Source organism: Lactuca virosa, chromosome 6 (genome assembly GCF_052849685.1).
Source record: "Lactuca virosa cultivar CGN04683 chromosome 6, Lactuca_virosa_CGN04683_v6, whole genome shotgun sequence".
Taxonomy (NCBI): domain Eukaryota; kingdom Viridiplantae; phylum Streptophyta; class Magnoliopsida; order Asterales; family Asteraceae; genus Lactuca; species Lactuca virosa.
In genome coordinates this window covers 199,513,997-199,523,728 of record NC_136431.1, presented here as the reverse complement: position 1 = coordinate 199,523,728, position 9,732 = coordinate 199,513,997, and the positions used below count along the sequence as shown (strand labels likewise).

At 37.3% G+C, this 9,732-nt stretch overlaps 1 long non-coding RNA gene across 1 annotated transcript; it reads right to left on the bottom strand.

Moving 5' to 3' along the window:
* Positions 1–2,276: 2,276 nt before the first annotated feature.
* Positions 2,277–4,459, bottom strand: LOC145122611 (uncharacterized). The gene is made up of 2 exons (XR_013714664.1): positions 3,985–4,459; positions 2,277–3,694 (listed from the first exon to the last, which is right to left on the bottom strand). It is a non-coding gene; the product is annotated as an uncharacterized LOC145122611 (long non-coding RNA).
* Between the last annotated feature and the right edge of the window lie 5,273 nt (positions 4,460–9,732).

The following is a 9,732-nucleotide window of genomic DNA, read 5'->3' as shown; positions in this document are numbered from 1 at the left end:
TTATAATTTTTAAATTCATATATAACTACATACATACGTGTATAGAGTATAATATATAATTAACTAGGTGTGAGACTCGTGTATTATACGAGTTTATTAAAAATAAAAATTTAATATCAATAGTAAACATTAAATATTTTATAAAATAATATTTTTACATAACATAATGTAATCTTTTGGAACATTTATAAAAGAAATCAAATATTCTTTAGAACATTTATGAGACTTTATTATCAAATTAATAGAATGATTCTTTTTCCTTATAAAACTCATTAGAATTTTGTGGAACTTTATTTTTAAAAAAATAGAAATTCCCAAAAAATGACAAGTGGAAAATAATAGTTCTAAAACTCCCACAAAATTACATGTAGCAAAACTCTTGAGAATTTGACAAGTGGTAAAAAAATTCATTTATTATAGAAGATTACACGTGTTGTCACTATAAGTTTTTAAAAAAATATATATAACCTATAAAATAAGTAAATATACATTATATGTATATGAATTTATTACCAAAAGACCCAAACATATACACATGGATATATAACAATCATGTATGATGTTTAAGGACCGAGACTTGACATGATTAAGGTCTTACCATCTCCATTATATATAAAAATGTCAATTTATATGAATATACTCCATAGGTATATATCCTAGTAATAAAATGATATCAAAATAATAAAAGATGTATCTATACACCATATGTATAAAAGATTTGTTTTCTATGAGATAAATAAATACATACATGTATATACATCAATACATGCCCAATTTCAACCAAACACATACCCATTGAATCAAGGGTTATTGTCACTGTAGCCCAACAATCTTTCGTATAATGGTTTAAATGGTCCCTCGTGACTTTTTTTTGCCTTTAAAGGGTATCAACTTGTATTTTACCGGTCATTTTGGTACTTTTACCCACATTAGAAGGTAACACTGCTTTGTCAAGTGTCAAGTAAGCATGTGGGTCAACAATATCCCAGAATCTTGAAAACCTGCAACAACTACAATTAAACATGGTGTCACACTCCTCTAAAAATCTATACCTACAAGTCGATCAATATAACCCAAATTCATATTCCTTATTTTCATCATCAAATCCTTCAGCTCCATTCATGTACCCATCACTCGAGACCAAAGATCTCGCTGAGAAACTATTCCCGGACGATATTCAAAGCCATGAACAATTCAGCCGCTGCATCCAGATCCCAATTCGAATATTCCATTTCAGTAATCACGAACTTCACCAGACTTCGAATCGCTTTCATGGTGTGCTTGAGAGCTAATACGAAATCGGTTAGAGTCAATTTTGAGAAATGAAGGTTTTCGTGACACGATAAAGGTCCACTCGAATTCAATCGCCTCTCAATCAATTTGTTGTCCCTTTCAACTTCCTCCAATTTCTCCATCAAAAACACAATCTCAGAATCCTTGAGTTGACTTTGGTTCTCTAACTTCTTTCGTGTTAATGAACCACATCTCCTACCTCTTTCCTCTTGTCTGCAAATCACTGGCAATATAACAAACAATCTCGTCCCCTTCCCACTGATTCAAATGCCCCTGTAACAAAAATACATTCAAAGCCACAAAACTATTAATTAGACTTAAACTTCACACTTCAGGACTTCAATTTCATTTCTAGAGTCATCAATTTCAAAATCAGAACTTAGCAATCAGTTACGAAGATGGAACGAACTTCTTCAAACATTTCATTGGAAGATGACTTAGAGAACGGAAACGAAGAGAAGAGAAGCATGGAGGAAACGGAGTTGGATTCGGTTGCGAGGTTATTCGAGAGTAGGAAGGTTCCGCCATGGCAGAACCAGCTTAAACTTCGTGCTTTTGTCTTGAGTTTTATTTTGGGGATTCTCTTCACATGCATCGTTATGAAGCTTAATCTCATAGCCGAAACTATAAACTTCCGACCACAGAACACGTCGTTTCACAACAGATCAAGGAGTAAGAGAACCAGAGCACCATCAAATACCATCAAATAACAATTAGACATCAAAGAAGACGCCACAATGAGGAACGGGTCTATTGGGTTCGAATATGTAACGCTTGTTAGGGTTTGTTGACTATTTTAGTTGACCGAATGTCAAGTGGCATATCAAAATTGATGATTAGGAAAGGGTTCACAGGGCAACCCCTTCATATTTTTGATAATGACCTTTTAAAATGGTAAAACAAATGTACGTACCCCTAAAAGGCGAAAACAAGTCATGAGGGACCATTTAAACCAATATATGAAATTTTGTTGGGCTATAGTGGAATCAATTGTACCAACAAATACATTATGTAAATTCATACACAAATACATATTTATTTCAATCAAATACACATACATTAAATACATTATATAAAATATTAAAAATAAAACTTATACCCTTTACACTTAGGGCGTGTTCGGCAAAATTAGCTGGTAGCGGGTAGCTTGTAGCGGAGGGCAGGTAGCTTGTAGCTTGTAGCGTTTTGTTAAACGCTACATGAAGTAGGGCGTGTTCGGCAAAACTAGCTGGTAGCGATTAGCTTGTAGCGGGTAGCGGGTAGCTTGTAGCTTGTAGCGTTTTGTTAAACGCTACATGAAGTAGCTTTTGAATTTGGAGCGTTTAGTTTAACTAAACGCTAGAAGCTTGTAGTGCCAAACACGATTTTTTGTTCAAAACGGAGCGTTTTGTCAAACGCTAGAAGCTAGAAGCTCTCAAACACTACTAAACGCTCCGTGCCGAACACACCTGTAGCATTTGGATTTGGAGCGTTTTGTTTAAACTAAACGCTAAACAGCTTGTAGTGCCAAACAAAGCTTTCTGTTCAAAACGGAAGGTTTTGTCAAACGCTGGAAGCTAGAAGCTCTCAAACGCTCCTAAAAACTCCGTGCCGAACACGCCCTTAAAATGACAGCACATTTGTGGTTACTTCTAAATTTTGTTTTGTACAAATGAACACCCCAAAGAAACAACACTCAATCCCAGCTGTACCTCATCTCAGTTAGGTCACTAGATAAACTAGGGCTGACAATTCTCGACACGACACGCGACACGACCCGCGACACGACACGAAATAAATAGGTTTGGGTTGAGTTTTTCAACCCGCCAACCAGCTAAACCGTCAACCCGCCAACCCGTTTATTAAACGGGTCATATATGGGTTTCTCAAAAAATAAACGGATTGACCCGCCAACCCGTTTATATTCTTAATAAAAAAATTATTATATTTTTAAATGTATTTATGTATCAAGTATTAATATTTAATAAGTATTATATAATATATACCATTTATTCATAGACCATTTGATTGTTTTGACATTATTACTCGTGGTGGATGGTCTAAGGTCATAAGTCGTAACCTATAAGGCTAAGTCTGTAACATGTTTCTATGAATGTATTTAATTTTCATTTAGATGTTTAAAACTTAAATATCTAAAATTTGGACCCACGAACCCGTCAACTTGTGAACCCATATAAATAAATGGGTTGGTGGGTCATATATGGGTTTCTGTTCCAAACCCGCCAACCCGTGACTCGCCAACCCGTGACCTGTATATTTAAATGGGTCGTGTTTGGGTTGGCATATTTTGATCCGCCAACCCGCGACGATTGCCAGGCCTAAGATAAACAATGGACGGGAGGAGGACTACAACCAAGCTTTCCTCCACCTTCTATTTCCCTTTCGTTCTAGCTCTTCCCACCTGCATTTGTCGAGAACATCAAACCCGATCAATCCTTTACCCTCTATCGGATTCTTCCAAAACAAACAAGAAGATCAACAGTAAATTCTTTTTGCTTGATTTTCTTCCTGTCAATTTCAAGCAACCAAAACACCAACCTAAATCTAGTGATTTATATGTTGAAAATCAAAGCAAAACACACACCAAAGCCCTTTGATTTCAAAAAAAAAGAAAAAAAAAGAAAAAAAAAGAAAAAAGAAAAAAAGAGACTGAAGAACACGGGAACTGCCGAAGCAGCCCCGTTCACGTACCTTTCAATCACCGAGAAAACCCCACCACCATCAACGGTGGTGTTGCTACTACTGGAACCACCGAATACCACCACATCTTCGTTCTTCTTCTTCCTTCGATCTATCAAAACCCCCAGAGGTCCTCCCCTTTCCCCTCGTTTCTTTCTCTGCTGTTCACATCGCCATAGACCCCCGAAGGTCTCGACCTCGTCGATTGATTTGCCCCATCGGACCCTTCCCTCTTTCGCACCTCAAGGCCGTCAAATCCCGGAGATGTAACCTCATAACTGCAAGCGATCGGAACCTGTCGAACCACGCAACCGCTTCACGCTTTCCTTCTCACGTTTTTATCCACCAACTTCATTCCCACGTGTTCTTCTGTTTGCCCGATTAAATCAGAAACGGGACATAAAAAGCCCTAAATTAGATTTAGTTTGGGCTATTAATAAAAAATGATCCCTCCATGGGATTTCCTTTTATAAAAGCCCTAAATCCTTTCAACTTCGACTGAATGACAAAATAAACTCTGCTGCAACAATCTTTTTAAAAATAAGTCCCTTTTTGCAAAACTTTGGTTTATTTAAACACAGTCGGCCCCTCAACGAGATTCCTTTATATAAAAGCCCTAAATCATTTTGATTTTTCCAAAATAAACATATTAAACCCCTCTGTTGAACCCTTTAATTCAAAATGAGTCATTTCCCCAAAACTTTGGTGTATTGTAGACAAAACAGCCCCTCCCATGGAGATTTCCTAACAAAACCAGTCCAAGACTCAAACATTAATCTCATTTAAACCATTTCAGTCCCTCCCTTGACTTATTTTAACCAAAGTAGTCCTATTTTGGTTAATTAAATTACCTAACAGCCCCAATTGTTTAAATTTGTTACAAAATGGTCCCGAAAATATTTCAAAGTTCAAGAACCATGGATTTGCAGTCTCTCGCTTCAAGCTTCTCAAAGAAACCGATTCCGAACAAATGGAACTCATGCTTCAAGGGTGAGTGTTACGACCCCACTTTTACATATTTTCGCGGGGAGGGGGGGGGGGGGAGAATACATGTACTACTTGTACTATATTATATACATGTGCCTAAATGCTTTGTTTATACAAACAACATTATATTTTTTTGCAATATAAATCATACAAAAATATTATTTACTACTCTACTACTTACGATACGGGGAATCTGGTTTGAAGGGCCGCATAGGGTTGTTGGATTTCAGAACGGCTTAAATGCTAAAATTGTCCTACCCTCCAGTGTTTCATGTTTGGCCCTTGTCTGTACATGGTAGTACGTGTACTAAATAGTATTTATCATACAAAATACACATGAATTATCATTATTTTGTGTAAACACATTTCTAGCTTGTGAAATATTTGTTTAAATACTTATATGTTATAAGTAAACAAAATCGTTTTAAACATCAATATTTACATATGTTATGTTGTTAAAATAATAAGACTAATAAAAATAACATATACATTCCAACTACAAATGTGCTATGATTGTATAGATGGTTATCAACTTGGTAGTTTCAATATACCTCATACATACACAAAAATATATATAAGTTTATATATTTATACAAGTTATAGAACTTGTATCCTAGGTTCATACATGTGCTTGTGTACACTACCCTAAGTTCTATCAACTGTTTAAACAAGTATCGTGCACTTTTACGTTAAGCTTATCAAATAAATTTGTTATTCATCCGCTTATCTGTATCTGCGTTTGTTAAGTACAACCTTGGCAGATAACTTTATCCGTATATCTGTATGTCCATTTATCTGTATATGTGGTTGTTAAGTACAACCTTGGTAGATAACTTTATCTTTATATCCGTATGTCTATTTATTCGTTATCCGTACAACCATGGACTTAGTTGCTTTCAAAACTATTTTAAGTATTGAATTACTTATGGAACATAACGTTTTAGCTTTCAAAGATTCATTACAAACACAATTTAATGTATGGATTTACTTATACAAACTTTACATTTTGGCTTTTAAAGACTCATTGCAAACACTGTTTTAACTGTTGTTATACATATAAAGAAATTTTTTTTCGACTTTTTAAAATTATTATTGTGGGTTAGCAGAAAACCTGTAACGGTCACCAACCTTTGTGTTGACCCTCAAACTTACATGTATTCTCAGGAAATTATTAGACAAGCGTTCAGATAGAAGATTGGTCATAGAATATATACGACCTAGCTATCTAGTTTTTGTTATCTGCTTACCTGTTTAAGACAACCACTGTACTATTATTATTTGTAAGAACCCTATATTCAAACTTAATGATGGAATACAAATGTTATTTTGTTTATCGTTGTACTTGTGATATATATTTAGTTTATCTGTAATCCATGAACTTAGTCGCACTGTCGGCATGTTCCGCCTCGTCCGGGGGTGTGACAGAATGGCATCAGAGCTAAATTGGCTATAGAGAACTCGTATCCTCGAAAGAGGAATACAACTGTAGCAAACTAGCTTCTAATAAAAGTATTATTAATAATAACACTACTTCTCGACTACTTACGATACTTCATGTCTGGCAAACATCTGTGCTTGGTAGTCGGGAAGTATAAAACAAAGTTAATAGGACTACAAACCCTACCAACCATAATATATAAGAGTTTATATATACTCTGACCCGCGATGAGAACAATTAATAAAAATTTTAAACATCCCTTCAACTAAAACTACCAACTCAACCCTTTATCTCAAACTCCTCAACTAAGGTTAGTATCGTATATAAGCCATACCATAAATAAACCTGGAACGCACGCCTATGTTATTTATGATCGGGCCGATGCACAACCAACCTAGAGCAAGGAGTTTGACAAACTACAACAGTTGAGAGTTTTAGAGATTGAAGAATGTTCTCCACATTCTCTGCAGTAACCTAGTACCTTAGAATCCATATATACATTTTAAAACACTAATACATTTCAAAATCATTAGCAATTAAGATCCCCTTCTATCATTTGGAAATCTAGAGGATTTGTAACGCCCCGAAAATCATGACATAAAAATTTTATTGATTTTAGAATAATAGATTGTTAATACATGCCTTCCCATAAAACCATCGTAATTAAGTTTTATCAAAACATTGACAAATCAGAGTAATTCACAGAAAACGGAAACATGTGGTGTGTGCTCTGCAGTCATCCCGAGCCCTTTCATTTGAAAACTGGAGTACCTGAAACATAAACTAAAAACTATAAGCAGGAAGCTTAGTGAGTCCCCCAAAATACCATACAACATACAACCACGGAATATCATGCAACATACATATAGTTGCCATGGGCTCCCCCATGGTCTTTATCTGGGATGTCATGGGCTCCCCCCATGGTCTTAAACCTGGAATGTCATGGGCTTCCCCCATGGTATGATATTGAAATGCCACAGGCTCCCCCTGGGGTCTTCCATGCAAGTATCACAGAGACAACTAGCATACCACATAACACGTAATGGGCCGACATTGGTGCCTTCGACCCATGGATATAGTGAGAAGACTCACCTCGCACTGCTGAATCATACAGAAACACTCTTGGCTGCTGGCTGGCAGATCCACAAACTATCAATAGAAAAACAACACCCAATTAACAATTGGGTTCCAATCCATAACCATAACTCCATACCTGGGGTAAAAAGACCATATTACCCTTAACCTAGGCTTGTCCAAATCTAAGATCCAAACTTACAATCTGAAAGGCCCAAAGGCCAATTAATCAACAAATGGCCCAATTTTCCAAATTAGGGCCAAACCCCTTACATGGGCCTTACCTTAAGGCCCAACCATTCATTCTAGTCCAAAACACTTTGTATTTCGATGGCCCATTAATAACTTAAACACTCAAGCCCAAAATACCAAAAACTACTCATGGACAAATTTTCCAAATTGAGCCCAATGCCCTTCGTGGGCCTTCTAAAACTCACAATCAGACCAAAACATGATGGCCCAACAGGGCCCAAGATAAATAAGCCCAACAGATGGCCCACATAGAAGCACAATAAGCAAAATGCCCCCTGACTGAGTACGCGGGGCGTACTCAGCTGTACGCTAAGCATACAGGTTGTTTAGCTTGTACGCTGCGCGTACAGACTTCTATGCCTAGCGTACTCCTCCATTGATCCAACACCTTCATTAAGCTCTAAATGCTTGATCCCATAAGTCCAAACCACATGTCTACTTCTAAATGAACGTGTAGAACCATAAAGCACTGAATTGGTGACTTTGCATGCCCCAAGAAGACCCAATCTCAAAGTGTAGCATTCTATTTTCATGAAAAGGACCCAAAATCAAACATGGATGGTTTTAAACTCTAAAGGTGCCAACTTGATGGACCTTGAACCTCAAAAACACTTAGAGGGACAACTCAAAGCTCCTGGAGTGGAATCAAGACCACTAGATCTCATTCTTGGGACCAAAATGAGCCAAAACTCATAAATGATAGATCTAAGACATTAATGATCAAGTTCAAAGCTTTATACCTTCAAAAAGCTGGAAATGAGACACATAAGCAAGATCCATAACCTCTTCCTTGATTCCCATCCTTGCACTAAACTCCATCTTCTTAGAAATGGACCAAACACACCAAAAATGGACACCATAAGCTGAAAATGCCACCATGAAGGCTTAAGGACGATTTATAGGGCTTTAGAGGGTGGGGGATGACTTAGGAAATGAAGAAAGAGGCTAACATAATGTTTATATAGGGTATAACTCTAAAATTATGGTTTTCAATCTGCACCTCGTACGCCCAGCGTGCCACCTCGTACACCCAGCATCTGAGGTCTCACACTCCGACCCCACCTCGCACATACGTTACGCGTTCTTCTAACTACGCCCCGCGTAACTTCCTTTGCCTCGGTACACCTTGTGTACCACCTTGGTACGCCCCGCATACTAGGGTTTTCCCCTAAACCTTAATTCATGCGAAGACCATAACTTTCTCTATATAATTCCGCATCCGACCATCCTTATAACCATGAAAAGGTATCGAGACGCTCAACACTACTATCAATTCATACTCGCCATAAGATATCCTGAACGGACATGCGCTTTCCATAAAATCTCGGGCTAACAAATTACCAAAATGCCCTTTGATTCCAAAACACAAACCGAATACCCGAACCATCCGAAATACCTTATCCAACCCCAACTGAGTCCAAAACCCAACTCCTCGAGGATCCGAAGCCTGTTAATATCTAGTCCTTGATCACCAACCTAAAATAGGAACAATTCGAAACAAGATGTTATAACTCTTCCCCACTTAAATTAGATTTCGTCCTCAAAATCTGTCGTTACCTTTCCCAACACGCCCAATAATCTGGACAACAACACCACAACCCGAGAATACTACATCCTTCCCAAGACAACCGAAACTAACCCTAACAGAACTTACCAAACCTAAAAAAGGACGAACGTAAACCCCTTGAATAAAACCACCTCTATCTTTCCCGAAACCCGAAACCTCATATTGATCTGACTTCCCGACAAACCGCCCACACTGAACAACTAACATACCATTTTCTCATGAATACCAGACTAAAAACAATACTTCCAACCCTGATTATCTTGATGCTTCCATTGGAACAAAACCACTGATCATATACAACTGCATAATACTTACACTTGACAGAAGGCTCAGATAATCCTTCGAGTAGAAGATTCCTCCTTGCAACGGTTAGACTCATACGAAAGCTGCGCAGCAGGGTCCAATCAGCCACTCTGAGATTATTTAATCCAAATGCGAGTGA